General features: G+C 46.9%; 1 non-coding gene across 1 annotated transcript; it reads left to right on the forward strand.

Annotated features, from left to right (window-relative positions):
* Positions 1-10,679: 10,679 nt before the first annotated feature.
* LOC140066409 (U5 spliceosomal RNA) lies at positions 10,680-10,794 on the forward strand. Its single transcript, XR_011848255.1, has one exon. It is a non-coding gene; the product is annotated as a U5 spliceosomal RNA (small nuclear RNA).
* Positions 10,795-17,291: the final 6,497 nt, after the last annotated feature.

Genomic DNA, 17,291 nt, shown 5'->3' on the forward strand with positions numbered 1-17,291 from the left:
TTCTGAAAATCTAGCCCTCGCCACGGGAGCTTGACTACGGGCAACATTTGGCGCTGATGCACCAGCTCTGGCCCTGCCTCTCCGTCTGGCCCCACCACTGCCTCTTCCAACCTGTTCTGCTATAGGACTCGCCTCCGTCTCAGAAGCACTGTGTTCACCCGGCCTATCAACCCAGCTTGGGTCTGTCACCTCATCATCCTCCGATCCCTCAGTCTGCTCCCCCCTCGGACTTCCTGCCCTGACAACAACTTCACCACTCTCTGACAACCGTGTCTCCTCATCGTCCGACACCTCTTTACACACTTCTTCCACTACGTCAATAATGTCATCATCACCCACAGACTGCGACCGGTGGAAAACCTGGGCATCGGAAAATAGCTCAGCAGCAGCAGGACAAGTGGTTTGTGACTGTGGGAAGGGTCCAGAAAACAGTTCCTCAGAGTATGCCGGTTCAAATGCCAAATTTTGGTGGGAGGGGGCAGACTGGGGGGAAGGAGGCTGAGGTGGAGGAGCTGGAGGAGTGCCGATTTCGGTGACATGGGTGGACTGCGTGGAAGACAAATGGCTAGAAGCATTGTCCGCAATCCACGACATCACCTCTTCGCACTGTTCTGGCCTCAACAGTGCTCTACCACGAGTCCCAGTAACTTCAGACATGAACCTAGGGAGTGTAGCTCTGCGGCGTTCCCCTGCTCCCCCATCAGCAGGTGGTGTCTCACCCCGCCCAGGACCACGGCCTCTGTCCCCTGCACTAGTTGGACGCCCACGTCCACGCCCTCGTCCTCTACTCCTAGCCCTCGGGTTAAACATTTTCCAAATTAAAGTGTAAACTTGAAAAAAAAAAAAATTTGTGTTTATTTTTTTTTAATTTTTTATTTTTTTTAACAAAACGATGCTATCCTATTGCTATGGCTAGTTTCTAACCTACACTGACAGCACACAACTGGATTTTGTGCTTTGCAAGATGAGTTTGAGCTATAAAATGAAATACAGCTAAAAAAAAAAAATCAGCAGCCTAATTCTACTCAAACCCCTAATAAATTGTCCCACTTCGGTGTTTGAGGTGGATATGTGTGTCACTAAGAGCTAAACACAACGGTCGCAGGTCTCCCAGCAAATTCCTCACAGTATGGTACTAGCTGCACTACTAGTGCCAGCAAGCCCAGCCACAAGCAAACAAAAAAAAGGAAAATATAACGCTATTGTAGGCCTAAGTAAGCTGTTGGGGTTCTCCTATGGCTATTTTGTAGCCTACAATGAGAGCACACTGCTTTGCAAGATGAGTTTGAGCTATAAAATGAAATACAGCTAAAAAAAAAATAAATCAGCAGACTCTGCCTAATTCTACTCAAACCCCTAATAAATTGTCCCACTTTGGTGTTTGAGGTGGATATGTGTGTCACTAAGAGCTAAACACAACGGTAGCAAGTCCCCCTGCAAATTCCTCACAATATGGTACTAGCTGCACTACTAGTGCCAGCAAGCCCAGCCACAAGCAAATAAAAAAAAAAAAAGTATAACGTTATTGTAGCCCTAAGAAGGGCTGTTGGGTTCTTTGAGAATCACTCCTGCCTAACAGTAAGCTAATAGAACACCCTAACGCTTTCCCTGACCAGCAGCAGCTCTCTCCCTAGCGGCATCCAGAGACAGAATGATCCGAGCAGCGCGGCCAGCGGCTAGTCTATCCCAGGGTCACCTGATCTGGCCAGCCAACCACTGCTATCGACGTGTAAGGGTACCACGTCATGCTGGGTGGAGTGCAGAGTCTCCTGGCTTGTGATTGGCTCTGTTTCTGGCCGCCAAAAAGCAAAACGGCGGGAGCTGCCATTTTCTCGAGCGGGCGAAGTATTCGTCCGAGCAACGAGCAGTTTCGAGTACGCTAATGCTCGAACGAGCATCAAGCTCGGACGAGTATGTTCGCTCATCTCTAGTCCTCATCTATCGTGTTGAGGAACATGTGGAATTCTTGTAATTCCATAGTACTACCTGTCCACAGAAGGAAGATATCGTCTATGTATCGCCACCGCTCAACAACATGCTGAAAGTGGTGGGACACATAGACGAAATCTTCCTCGAGCGCAGCCATCATGATGTTGGCATATGTGGGGGCCATATTCGCCCCCATAGCCACTCCCTTCGATTGCACAAAAAATTTGTTGCCAAATAGAAAATAATTAGAGTGTAATACCAGATGTAACAAATCCATAATAAACATCATTTTTTGTTCTGAGAAACCTGACTTGTCTAGACATTTTTTTACCGCATGGAGACCTCTAGTGTGGTCTATGGACGTGTATAGTGAAGTGACGTCAAATGAAACCAAAGTAATCTGGTTGTAATCTAAGATTTGTACCTTATTAAGTTTGTCTAGAAAATCAGATGTATCTCTGATATAGGATTTACTGGAGGTAGCGTAATCTCTTAACAAAAAATCTAAAAAAAATAGTAATATCATTTTTCACAGCTTCTATAAAAGCCGCGACGGCTGGTGCCTCTATATTAGGAGTGAAGTTACTCTTGTTAAACAGATTGAAATGTTTAATGTCTAAAACATTGGGTACATTGGGTTTAGGGATTATGGTCTTATTATGAAACCAATGCTTTAACTTGATATTACGAAAAAAACTGGGAAGGTCTTGTTCCAATTGGAACCAATCAACAGGACAACATAGGCTATAGGAGAGTCCCTTTTCATCTTCATGTAAATTCATCTAATAATTTACAAGAAATATTTACCACTATCATCTTTGTTTGGTTGTCACAGTCCTCTGTGGTAGGTTCCGTGTCCTGGGGGTCTTGGCCTTTCCTTCCTCTGTGCCGGTGCCATCCGCCCCGCCGGGTTCTTTTTCTATATTCAAGGCCTGGCCTAAAAAAGGATCATTTGGAGCTGATGTGGATGCCAGCCAGACTTATAAAATCCACCACTATTTGACATGCAACAGTGCCCATGATATATATATGCTCAGTTGCCCTTGCGATCTCAAATACGTTGGTGAAACCACCAACAACTTTAAAACTGGGATCACTCACCACCGATACACCATTCGCAAACGGAGAATGGATCTACCAGTAAGCCGACACTTCGCAGAAATGCAACATAAGGAATCGCAATTGAGGTTTACTCTCATTGACCACATCCCACCGCTCAGACGAGGGGGCAACAGGGAATTATGACTCCGTAGATGTGAATTAAGATGGATCCATCGCCTTAATACACTTCACCCCAATGGCTTGAATATAGAGTTTAACCTCTCAAGTATTACGTAATTATGTGTCATTGAGAATTGTGTGACCATGTAATCTTGATTTCCGGAATAGGTTATCTTCTGTATATGCATCCCTATGGGATATTTCCCTTGTACCAGTATTCTTCTGATTTTGTCTCTTTTTCCTTTCTTTAGACAATAAGAATTGTATACCCCCATTGGATGGACCAATTTCGCTTACACGTCTCCCTTTTCTACACACCTACATCACAACTGTTCATTTTTCCATCACTAGGCACTTATACCCTGAAAAAAGGACCACAGCGACAGATATTTGGAGGTGGGGTTATTGCCCCCGTTGACAGCTATCAGGGCTTGGGCTAAGGAGTTGCATCGCCCCTAAGGCGGAGTGACGGATTTGCATCTGACACCCGACCTCTGGACGACCCTCCGCGAAAAGCGAACTCACAGGTATACTGTGAGTACACGCTAGACGCACCCATTGATGCCCTGATTGTCGACTTCTGTATTTTTATACTTACCTTCATTTATCCTACAGCCGGTCTGTTCTGGGAACGTGCCCTCATCCAAGATGGCCACCGCTTCGCCTCTTGCCATTATGGCGCATGCGCGCCTGATATTCACCGGAAGTAGCTCCCACTGTGACACTACAGGGGAGCCGATGATATGCTTACACCACACACTTCCGCTATTCCCTCTGAACATCGCGCCTATACAGGTGCTTTAATCACAGGTGTGTACCAACTTTATGAATGGAGAAGGAGACGTGGGCTGGTCATATCCCGATAGGTGGGACTTCCTGTTTTTAATGCTTGACACTATTGCACTTTATTGCCACTGTATTATGAATTTTCACTGCCAATGTACATAACATGTATGAATTGTAATATGTCATCATGAATATTCACATTTAATGCTGTTTCTGTACGTACTTACCTGTATGCACTTTACCATCATCTGACCAATGAGAGGCACTATGCACCTTTATATAGCTGGTATGTAATAATTGTTGTTATGCTTGATAAAGGTGGATTAAACCACCAAAACGTTGCCATGGAATAAAGCTTCACCCTCACGTTTTTGACTACAACCTTGGAGTGCTGCCTATTTTTTTGGACTTATCTATTTATCTATCTATCTCCTATCTCCTATCTCTATCTATCTATCTATCTATCTATCTATCTATCTCCTATCTCCTATCTCTATCTATCTATCTATCTATCTATCTATCTATCTATCTATCTATCTCCTATCTCTCTATCTATCTTTCTCCTATTTCCTATCTCTATCTATCTATCTATCTATCTATCTCCTATCTATCTCCTTTGTATGTATGTATGTATGTAAGTATGTATCTATCTATCTATCTATCTATGTAACACTCCAGCACAGCACATGAGGGCGTAGCACATGAGGGCGCAGCACATGAGGGCGCAGCACATGAGGGGGCAGCACATGAGGGGGCAGCACATGAGGGGGCAGCATGAAGACTTGGAGAGTGTCGCCTGCCACTTCCTTGTGTGAGGTGATGTGGGAGGGGCTGCAGTTTCTATCTGTGGTGATTATGTGTTTATAGACAAGTGTAGGGAAAGTGAGGGATTCTCCCTGCACATGACTGCCGCAGCCCTGAGCCATGAGGTAATCAGCTGTGAGCAAGGAGCTATGAAGTAATCAGCTGTGAGCAGTGAGCCATGAGGTAATCAGCTGTGAACAGTGAGCCATGTGGTAATCAGCTGTGAGCAGTGAGCCAGGCCAGGCGCCAGCACCCGGCCAACCCGGGCAAGTGCCGGGGCCCCGGGGTACTGGAGGGGCCCACTCGTGCCCCCGGATCAATTGTACCAGTGTCGCTATAAGACACTGGTACAATTGATCACCATCCGGATCGATCACTTTTCTGCCTCTATGCGGCGATGGTCGGGAGCGCAGCATAGAGGCAGAATCTAAAACTCACCTGTCCCGGTTCCCACAATGCGGCGCTCCGCAGGGTATGCGACCGGACGGCTCTGAAGCCAGCGCACATGATGATGTCATCGGATCGCGTGTGCCGGCTTCAAAGCCGGCCCGTACGGGAGGCCCAGGCCGAAGACAGCTGCAGGCACTGCTCCGGGGGAACCAGAAAAGGTGAATTCTTTTTTCTTTCGGGGAGGGGTTCAGTGTGTCTGCAGGGAGAGAGGGGAGGGGGGGGTCAGTGTGTCAGCAGATGGAGGTTCAGTGTGTCCGGAGGGGGGGTTCAGTGTTTCTGCAGGGGGAGGGGGGGGTTCAGTGTGTCCGCAGGGGCGTGAGGGGGTCAGTGTGTCCGCAGGTGGAAGGGGGGGTGGTCAGTGTGTCCACAGAGGAGGGAGGGTGGTCATTGTGTCCACAGGTGGAAGGAGGTTAGTCAGTGTGTCCGCAGGGGGAGGGGGGGCAGTGTGGCCACTGGAGGGCGGCCCACGGAGGGGCCCACTAAGGCTCTGTCGCCCAGGGGCCCACTAAAACCTGGAGCCGGCCCTGGAGTGAGCCATGAGGTAATCAGCTGTGTGCAGGGAGGGGGGGGGGGGCGTGTCTCCTGCCTGTAGTCTTTTTTATGAAGACGGAATGTCCATAGCAACAGCTATCTGAGCAGTCACTGCCATCTAGGGGAAGTCTGCAGAATACAAGAGGAAGGAGCAAGATTCGGGTAACTAATCCAATTGCAAAGGGGCTTAAAATTACCTGCCCTACAACATATCAAAAGTTTTTTGAAATGACAGTTAAACTTTAAGTTTAAAATTGTGTCACAAGGCAATCATTACATACACCAGGAAGAAGAAGGTAAACTCCGACCGACCTGATCGGGAAGCGAAACATGTCGGATATCGGGTGCACGATCTCAGTGAATTGTGGCAGAGTTCATTATCATCGGACATTCCGGATTGGGGATTGCGCCAGGGACAGGTAAGTAAATGTGCCCCAATGTGTACGAAATAAACATTTTCCTCCATTTTCTGATGCTAATAACTTTTTCATACTTTGGTGTACGGAGCGGTGTGTGGTGTCATTTTTTGAGAGATGACCTGACGTTTTTATTTCTACCACTGTGAGGACTGTGTTACCTTTTGATCACTTTTTATTACATTTTTTTATGTAATGTAAAATGGTAAAACTTGAGTATATACGGTACTGGTTTGACTTAACATCATGTTATTAAGCTTCTTCTAAGTCATGCTTGATATTGAGACGCTGCCTTTCAAGGTAGCTAAAAGCAGCAATGTTTTCCTTTTCCCACCCTTGATCACAAGAAGGTTTGTGACCGGGTCTCTTCATGGGTTCATGGGCAGGGCATTGTGCACGCTTGGTCTAGGTGACATGTTCTGTTATCCTTATGTACCTTGACATTTGCAGCACGGTGTTTGGTGAACATTTGGAAGAGTCACCCCTTTCCTATTGTTTCTGGGGTCACATAAGACTGTTCTCTTTCATCTCTTGTTTTTGTTTGTGTTAAAGGGAACCTACCACCACAAATCTACCTATAAAGGTAGATCGGGTGGTAGGTGGATCTATAGGACGTGAGGATAGCTCTTTTAAGGGCTAATCCTCACGTCCCTGCACTTTTTTAGTCGCTTTTATTATCCCTATATGTAAATTTTGTTATGCGGCTACTGGGGCGTGGAGTAGCCGCAGCTGAGGCTACACGGAGCAGCTACTCCACGCCCCAGTAGCATCTTTACTCCTCCTACCCAAAATTTTCGGCGCGCAGCTCCTCGTAGCTGTGCGCCCTCGTCCGACGAACCTGCTGTCTGCACATGCGCAGAACAACAGGCCCGCGCAGCTCCGGCTTTGGAGCACTGATCGCAGAGGCCAATAGCCAATACCAGGACTGTATTTTACACTGTCCTTAAAGAGGGAGAGGTTAGCAGGAATGTTCATGGAGCCCCTCAAGGGGAAAGGGTATTGGCATCCTGGGCATCATCTCTACCTTGATTTTTCTCTATGACTGTGTCTGTGAGACCCTGAAAATGGCTAACAGCTGTGCTGGAAAGTTCTTGTCTTGCTTCTTCCTCCAGCCCCTCTGGTGAGGTCTCAGATCAGAAAAGTGGGACATCCCCTGGTATTATGCTGTGGTTGTTTGTTTTGTGAGGCAGCACCATAAGGGGGGACTTTAGGAGCCAAAGACTATTCACACTCTCATCAGAACTTCAGACATTACTGAGTCTATTCCAGGGCTCACAATTAGCATGGCAAATGATGCTTTTTTTCATAATTTTGCATAACATACATTCAAAAAAAAAAAAGAAGAACAAATGGTCCTAAAGTCCTCAAAATGGTATTCCAGGGCTCACTGCTAGCATGGCAGACACCGCATGAACTATGGTCCATCAACAGGCATAAGGACTTGTCTTGGATTTCCTCATTCATCCATCCATGCCTGCAACTTGTACAGATTTCAGTACAGTCCCAGGTGTCCAGTCTCAGGACTTAAAAATCACATTTGTGCAGGTGCTGAGGATCCATCGTGTCACTATGGATCTGACATTGAAGAGTCTAAGGATTCTAGTGGATTAGGGTGATGCCACACTTGGCGTTTTTGGTCCGTTTTTCCCAATTATCTTAATAGATAAACAGGTTGTAGGCAGCCAAATGCATGGTAAACTTCCAAAAACGGACCGAAAACGCCATGTGTGACATCACCCTAAAAGTAATTTAAACCTCAATGCAAACACAGATTCCACATGGTAAACTCCCAGATTTCAGCGTTCTTTGAGAAATGGAGCTGGTTGGCCAGGAACAACATTAAAATCTATTAACCCCTTCCGCACCTGTTTTTCACCTGAATGCCCGGGACATATCTTCTTGCTAATGCATTTGGCAAGCTGTGACTTTTTCTTTTTCTCTTGCTACAGCTGTATGTGGTCTTCTTTTTTTGTATTTTTTTTTCTGTTTCAATAGCTTTAGTTTTAAGTTGTAACAAAGAAGTTGACCAGTATACAAGTACATCATCATCATTTTAGATGGGACAAATCACAGTCTTTTTGAAATGTATCTTTTTTAGATTTACCTTTTATGAATGCTTTCAGTGCAGTTTATTTTATTTTTTCAAATAATTTTTATTTGTGAAACACAAATAAAACAATCAATGGACAATACACAATAGTAATGTTACACCAAATTATCACATCATTTGGATGCACAGGAAAGCAATAGACTATATAAACACAGTGCATACAAACAAAAACATGAAAGACCAGTCCACCCCGACCCCTGAACCACCCGACCCAGGTCACCAGAAAGATCGCTCCTTCCAATCATCCGTGCAAGTAAAAAAAAAATAAGGATTGGATACTCATCAAATTTACCAGCGATAGTTGATATTACAATGTTGCAGCAAAGCCTGTGATGGAGACCCGGAGTGTCCATCCACTTACCCCGAATTCTAAAAGTTTGTTCCGTATTCTAACTGCATTACTGTATTCATTCTATCCATATACTCTCTTATTGCTGGTGGTCGGGGTCTGATCCAATGAGCCGCTATATTACTTTCCTAATCGGATAAAGGGATCTCTGTTTATCCACATTATTTGATTCCAAGATGTTCTCAGCACTTTATTCAGTTTATTTTTTTAAAAAGAGAATGTAACTCTGACATCTTTTATAATACAAATTTGCTGTAATAAGTCTAAAACCTAAAGAACTTTTCCAAAATCAGTACAGATAGAGTGATACCAGTTTATAGAATTTATCTTTTTTTTTTATTATTTTCATTTGCCTCGTAAAATCGTTTTGGGAGAACAAAACGACTCCCAAACGGTGCATCTGATAATAATGATTACGCCTCATATCTACAAGATCTGTGCAGGAGAAGTGCAGAGACACATCCACCATTGGCTCTTTTTTCTGCTTATCATCTCTTGATATCTTATATAATACTCTGTACTACTGAAGACCTGAGTGAAGTTGCCCCCCCCCACCTTGTTCAAATCAAATAAAATTGGTGTCAAACGTTTGTGCTACGGTTGTGCTGGTTTGTGCAGCAGAAATTTTTGTTTGTGCCACTATCGTTTTTAAGATTTTAATGAAAGTTTCCAGAGGTCATCAGAGGTCAACCAGCCCCCCCACATTGGCCAAATCAAACAAAACTGGGACCGAACAATTCTGCTACGCTTGTGCTGGCTTGTGCTGCTCAAATTTTTGTTTGTGCTGCTTTTGTTTTGAATATATGAACAAAAAATTAAAGTTCAAAAGTTCAACCAGCCCCCCCACATTAACTGAATCAAACAAAACTGGTGTCAAACGTTTGTGCTACGTTTGTGCAGCAAAAATTTTCGTTTGTGCCGCTATCATTTTTAAGGTATGTTCAGGTGTTTAAGGTGTTTAGGAAGAACTGGTAAAAAACAAACCTAGTGACACTTCCCTGGCTTGATCACCAGGGGGAGCTAGCAAACACATTGTACTTTGGAAAAAATTAACTCTGCAGTGTCTTGCTGCACAAACCAGCACAAACGTAGCACTGATGTTTGACACCAGTTTTGTTTGATTCGCTAAATGTGGGGGGGCTGTTTGAACTTTTGACCTTTAATTTTTTGTTCATATATTCAAAACAAAAGCCGCACAAACAAAACTTTGAGCAGCACAAACCAGCACAAATGTAGCAGAATTGTTCGGCACCAGATTTGTTTGATTTGGGCAATGTGTGTGTGTGTGGGGGGCTGGTTGACCTCTGATGACTTCTGGAAACTTTCATTAAAATCTTAAAAACGATAGCGGCACAAACGAAAATTTCTGCTGCATAAACCAGCACAAACGTAGCACAAACGTTTGACACCAATTTTATTTGATTTGAACAAGGTGGGGGGGGGCAACTTCATTCAGGTCTGCTGAAGTAGTCCACTGTATTATAATGTGTGTTACTGACATTAGGTCATGCCTACATAATATACATTTGCTACATTTAGTGTGGAACATAAATAAAATACAAAAACAGAAAAGTGTAAGGGCAGCAATACCCCCAATCCAGGACTGCAATTTCTGTTACTAACAAGCCCCCCCCCCATATCTCCGAGGACAGATCTGTGCAGAGATACATATACCACTCGCTCTTTATTCGGCTGATCCTCTACTGGAGCCTTTCCCAACCCCCAATGTCTTCTCTCTGCTGAGACCAGATGCATCTCCCCCTGCACCATAGGAGGAGCGATCACTGCAGGAATCTCCCGCCTTCTCTGTAGAAGCTCGGAGCTGCTGTGACCACTTCCTACGCTGTGACGAGCTTCCCTCTGATTTGCATTGTTACCCAGGATGCATCCGCAGCCTCTTCACAATCACAACTCATCTACAAATATTAAAGGAAATATGTAACTCTGTGAAGTTTAGTATCACGTCAGATACAAGGTGACGGGGGATGGGTAATATTCACCACTTGTACACAGGTCGTGTCCTCTCCATGAGTGCAGTGAGTGGAGCCCGGATCCTGTGCTATGCCCTCTCCTCTATATAGGTATACTCTGGTTTCTCTTCAGAACGCAAAAATCTTTCGCCTTTTACTAAAGATTTCCGTGGAGAGGAACAATTATGAGTTCCAACTAATTTTTTGATGCCTGGCGCACGCTGGGCTTCCCTCACATGGTCAAAGATAGAAACAGGGGCAGCTGGTGGGTCAGTGGTTAGCACTACAGCGTTGCAGTGCTGGGTTAAAGTCCCATCCTGGTCAACATCTGCAAGGAGTTTGTGTGTTCTCTCTGTGTTAGCGTGGGTTTTTTCACCCCACATCCTTTCCCAAATTTACACTTGAATGTAATTTGACTTCTGCTCTTTCATTAAAGCCTTTTACTAAAGATTTCCGTGGAGAGGAACAATTATGAGTTTCAACTAATTCTCAGGAATCAGAGCGGTGCTGGAGGAAACCAAAGACGTCCTGAAAAGACATTTTGTGGAGGAATCCCGATTCATTATTTTTTTGTTGAAAATTCAGCTGCACTCCTCTCCCCGTGTTGTGTTTGTCTCTCAGTAAAGCTTTGTATCTGTGATATCTGCTCCTCACCCTCCTCCTTCCCTGTCCTCTCCCCGTGTTGTGTTTGTCTCTCAGTAAAGCTTTGTATCTGTGATATCTGCTCCTCACCCTCCTCCTTCCCCGTCCTCTCCCCGTGTTGTGTTTGTCTGTCAGTAAAGCTTTGTATCTGTGATATCTGCTCCTCACCCTCCTCCTTCCCCGTCCTCTCCCCGTGTTGTGTTTGTCTCTCAGTAAAGCTTTGTATCTGTGATATCTGCTCCTCACCCTCCTCCTTCCCCGTCCTCTCCCCGTGTTGTGTTTGTCTCTCAGTAAAGCTTTGTATCTGTGATATCTGCTCCTCACCCTCCTCCTTCCCCGTCCTCTCCCCATGTTGTGTTTGTCTCTCAGTAAAGATTTGTATCTGTGATATCTGCTCCTCACCCTCCTCCTTCCCCGTCCTCTCCCCGTGTTGTGTTTGTCTCTCAGTAAAGCTTTGTATCTGTGATATCTGCTCCTCACCCTCCTCCTTCCCCGTCCTCTCCCCGTGTTGTGTTTGTCTGTCAGTAAAGCTTTGTATCTGTGATATCTGCTCCTCACCCTCCTCCTTCCCCGTCCTCTCCCCGTGTTGTGTTTGTCTCTCAGTAAAGCTTTGTATCTGTGATATCTGCTCCTCACCCTCCTCCTTCCCTGTCCTCTCCCCGTGTTGTGTTTGTCTCTCAGTAAAGCTTTGTATCTGTGATATCTGCTCCTCACCCTCCTCCTTCCCCGTCCTCTCCCCGTGTTGTGTTTGTCTGTCAGTAAAGCTTTGTATCTGTGATATCTGCTCCTCACCCTCCTCCTTCCCCGTCCTCTCCCCGTGTTGTGTTTGTCTCTCAGTAAAGCTTTGTATCTGTGATATCTGCTCCTCACCCTCCTCCTTCCCCGTCCTCTCCCCGTGTTGTGTTTGTCTCTCAGTAAAGCTTTGTATCTGTGATATCTGCTCCTCACCCTCCTCCTTCCCCGTCCTCTCCCCATGTTGTGTTTGTCTCTCAGTAAAGCTTTGTATCTGTGATATCTGCTCCTCACCCTCCTCCTTCCCTGTCCTCTCCCCGTGTTGTGTTTGTCTGTCAGTAAAGCTTTGTATCTGTGATATCTGCTCCTCACCCTCCTCCTTCCCCGTCCTCTCCCCGTGTTGTGTTTGTCTGTCAGTAAAGCTTTGTATCTGTGATATCTGCTCCTCACCCTCCTCCTTCCCCGTCCTCTCCCCGTGTTGTGTTTGTCTCTCAGTAAAGCTTTGTATCTGTGATATCTGCTCCTCACCCTCCTCCTTCCCCGTCCTCTCCCCGTGTTGTGTTTGTCTCTCAGTAAAGCTTTGTGTCTGTGATATCTGCTCCTCACCCTCCTCCTTCCCCGTCCTCTCCCCGTGTTGTGTTTGTCTCTCAGTAAAGCTTTGTATCTGTGATATCTGCTCCTCACCCTCCTCCTTCCCCGTCCTCTCCCCGTGTTGTGTTTGTCTGTCAGTAAAGCTTTGTATCTGTGATATCTGCTCCTCACCCTCCTCCTTCCCCGTCCTCTCCCCGTGTTGTGTTTGTCTCTCAGTAAAGCTTTGTATCTGTGATATCTGCTCCTCACCCTCCTCCTTCCCCGTCCTCTCCCCGTGTTGTGTTTGTCTCTCAGTAAAGCTTTGTATCTGTGATATCTGCTCCTCACCCTCCTCCTTCCCCGTCCTCTCCCCGTGTTGTGTTTGTCTCTCAGTAAAGCTTTGTATCTGTGATATCTCATATCTATCTATCTCATATCTATCTATCTCTCTATCTATCTATCTATCCATCTATCTATCTCATATCTATCTATCTATCTATCTATCTCATATCTATCTATCTCTCTATCCCATATCTATCTATCTATCTATCTATCTATCTATCTATCTATCTATCTATCTATCTATCTCTCTATCCCATATCTATCTATCTATCTAAAATGGAAAAAGTTCAAGTCCGCACAGTAACGTGACTCCTGAAAAGGAGGGGTGCAATGCCTCCAAGGATTTCGGCTTGATCCTGGTTTGTAGTCAACGAATGGAAAAGGCAGGCAGCACTCCAAGGTTCAAATCAAACGTGAGTGATTTTTATTGAAACGGGTAGCGACTAGAGATGAGCGAGCACTAAAATGCTCGGGTACTCGTTATTCGAGACGAACTTTTCCCGATGCTCGAGTGCTCGGCTCGAATAACGAACCCCATTGAAGTCAATGGGAGACTCGAGCATTTTTCAAGGGGACCAAGGCTCTGCACAGGGAAGCTTGGCCAAACACCTGGGAACCTCAGAAAAGGATGGAAACACCACGGAAATGGACAGGAAACAGCAGGGGCAGCATGCATGGATGCCTCTGAGGCTGCTTAAACGCACCATTATGCCAAAATTATGGGCAACAGCATGGCCATGACAGAGTGACCGAATGAGGCTAGATAGCATCTAAAACATGCAATAATTGACCCTGACACTATAGGGGACGGCATGCAGAGGCAGCGGCAGCAGGCTAGAGAGTGGCATGGCGACATACCCTAAATGGACTCAGGCTTCACCAAAGGAGGTGAAATGATTTCCTATGTGAACAAAAGGTTGACGGTATATTTAGTCGATAACACAGCATGGTGGCGACATAGTGACCAAGTTCCATAACGTATCTGGTGAAACACCCGAAAAATGAGCCTGACACAGCTCTTTTGATAAGGGGACGACATGTGGAGGCAGCCATGGAGACGACTTCCATGATTAAGAGCGACAGTATGGGGCATTCATATTGCGCTGCTATGATTGCAACTTCAGGTCTCCAGCATGGCGGCGACAGATGGGCCGAGTTCCACTATGTATCTGGTGAAACACCTGAAAATTCTGCCTGACACAGCTCGTTTGATAAGGGGATGATGTGCTGCATATCCTCTCGTGCTCCAGCGTCTGGGGTATAGAGAGTTGAAATGAGACATTGGTGGACGCTGTGGAGGATCGTGGAGGCAAAATGGACAGGAAACAGCAGGGGCAGCATGCATGGATGCCTCTCAGGCTGCCTAATCTTGGGATGGAGCTGGCGGTCCGCTGCCAGGCGAGCTTTTGCCTGTCCAAGCCCCTGTCTCTCGGCTCCTCCCCACCCAAAATGGGCCTGGGGGCCAGAAGCGTTTACTTTGAAAAAATTATAATTTTCAAAGCAGGCGGGGTCGTTTGAATATTTCACCTAGGAATAATGGAATAGCATAGTGGTTCTATTTTTAATTGTTTTTACGGAAATGGTTCCATGATTAAGAGCGACAGTATGGGGCATCCATATTGCGCTGCTATGATTGCAACTTCAGGTCTCCAGCATGGCGGCGACAGATGGGCCGCGTTCCACTATGTATCTGGTGAAACACCTGAAAATTCTGCCTGACACAGCTCGTTTGATAAGGGGACCATGTATGGAGGCAGTGAACTAGTAGTAGATTAAAGGTGCTGCAGTTAAAACTATGTTAGTTGGATCTTGGGATGGAGCTGGCGCTCCGCTGCCAGGCGAGCTTTCGCCAATCCAAGCCCCTGTCTCTAGGCTACTCCCCAAACAGCACTTCTAAGAACCTTTTGTATAAGATCAAGTGTAGTAGCGTTCTTATAAGTTTGGGATATGGCTTGAGGAAACGCTGAACTATGAGATTTAACACATGGGCCAGGCATGGCACATGTGTCAGTCTGCCGAGTTGCAGAGCCGCCACCAGGTTACGGCCGTTGTCACACACAACCATGCCTGGCTTCAGGTTCAGCGGTGCCAGCCACAGATCGGTCTGCAACGTGATGCCCTGTAATAGCTCTTGGGCGGTGTGCCTTTTATCGCCTAGGCTCAGCAGTTTGAGCACCGCCTGCTGTCGCTTAGCGACGGCACTGCTGCTGTGCCTAGAGCTACCGACTGATGGCGCCATGCCCACGGATGGTAATTCAGAGGAGGAGGTGGAGGAGGGGTGGGAGGAGGAGGAGGCATAGTAGGCCTTTGAGACCTGGACCGAGGTAGGCCGCGCAATCCTCGGCGTCGGCAGTATATGACCAGCCCCAGGGTCAGACTCGGTCCCAGCCTCCACCAAGTTAACCCAATGTGCCGTCAGCGATATATAGTGGCCCTGGCCGGCAGCACTCGTCCACGTGTCCGTGGTCAGGTGGACCTTGTCAGAAACGCCGTTGGTCAGGGCACGGAGGATGTTCTCTGACACGTGCTTGTGCAGGGCTGGGACGACACATCGGGAAAAGTAGTGGCGGCTGGGGACCGAATACCGAGGGGCGGCCGCCACCATGAGGTTTCGAAAGGCCTCGGTCTCTACCAGCCTATAGGGCAGCATCTCCAGGCTAAGCAACTTGGAGATGTGGACGTTGAGGGCTTGGGCGTGCGGGTGGGTTGCGCTATACCTCCTTTTGCGCTCCAGCGTCTGGGGTATGGAGAGCTGAACGCTGGTGGATGCTGTGGAGGATCGTGGAGGCGAAGATGGGGTTTTCGCACGGGAGGTGTTTGGGCCGGGGTCCTGGGCAGGGGGCTGACTAGCAAATGACACAGGGGAAGGAGCAGTGGTGTGCACGGCCGGAGGTGAACGGGCTTGTTGCCACTGAGTGGGGTGTTTAGCATTCATATGCCTGCGCATACTGGTGGTAGTTAAGCTAGTAGTGGTGGAACCCCTGCTGATCCTGGTTTGGCAAAGGTTGCACACCACAGTCCGTCGGTCATCCGGTGTTTCTTTAAAGAACCTCCAGACTTCTGAAAATCTAGCCCTCGCCACGGGAGCTTGACTACGGGCAACATTTGGCGCTGATGCACCAGCTCTGGCCCTGCCTCTCCGTCTGGCCCCACCACTGCCTCTTCCAACCTGTTCTGCTATAGGACTCGCCTCCGTCTCAGAAGCACTGTGTTCACCCGGCCTATCAACCCAGCTTGGGTCTGTCACCTCATCATCCTCCGATCCCTCAGTCTGCTCCCCCCTCGGACTTCCTGCCCTGACAACTTCATCACTGTCTGACAACCGTGTCTCCTCATCGTCGGACACCTCTTTACACACTTCCACTACGTCAAGAAGGTCATCATCACCCACAGACTGCGACTGGTGGAAAACCTGGGCATCGGAAAATTGCTCAGCAGCAACCGGACAAGTGGTTTGTGACTGTGGGAAGGGTCCAGAAAACAGTTCCTCAGAGTATGCCGGTTCAAATGCCAAATTTTGGTGGGAGGGGGCAGACTGGGGGGAAGGAGGCTGAGGTGGAGGAGCTGGAGGAGTGCCGATTTCGGTGACATGGATGGACTGCGTGGAAGACTGACTGGTGGACAAATGGCTAGAAGCATTGTCCGCAATCCACGACATCACCTCTTCGCACTGTTCTGGCCTCAACAGTGCTCTACCACGAGTCCCAGTAACTTGAGACATGATGAACCTAGGGAGTGTACCTCTGCGGCGTTCCCCTGCTCCCCCATCAGCAGGTGGTGTCTCACCCCGCCCAGGACCACGGCCTCTGACCCCTGCAGTAGTTGGACACCCACGTCCACGCCCTCGTCCTCTACCCCTAGCCCTCGGGTTAAACATTTTCCAAATTAAAGTGTAAACTTGAAAAAAAAAATTTTGTGTTTATTTTTTTTAAAAGTTTTTTATTTTTTTTAACAAAACGATGCTATCCGATGCTATTGCTATGGCTAGTTTCTAACCTACACTGACAGCACACAACTGGATTTTGTGCTTTGCAAGATGAGTTTGAGCTATAAAATGAAATACAGCTAAAAAAAAAAAAATCAGCAGACTCTGCCTAATTCTACTCAAACCCCTAATAAATTGTCCCACTTTGGTGTTTGAGGTGGATATGCGTGTCACTAAGAGCTAAACACAACGGTAGCAAGTCCCCCTGCAAATTCCTCACAATATGGTACTAGCTGCACTACTAGTGCCAGCAAGCCCAGCCACAAGCAAATAAAAAAAAAAAAAGTATAACGTTATTGTAGCCCTAAGAAGGGCTGTTGGGTTCTTGGAGAATCACTCCTGCCTAACACTATTCTAATAGAACACCCTAACGCTTTCCCTGACCAGCAGCAGCTCTCTCCCTAGCGGCATCCAGACACAGAATGATCCGAGCAGCGCGGGCAGGGGCTAGTCT

The sequence above is a fragment of the Engystomops pustulosus genome, chromosome 6 (genome assembly GCF_040894005.1).
Source record: "Engystomops pustulosus chromosome 6, aEngPut4.maternal, whole genome shotgun sequence".
Lineage (NCBI taxonomy): Eukaryota > Metazoa > Chordata > Amphibia > Anura > Leptodactylidae > Engystomops > Engystomops pustulosus.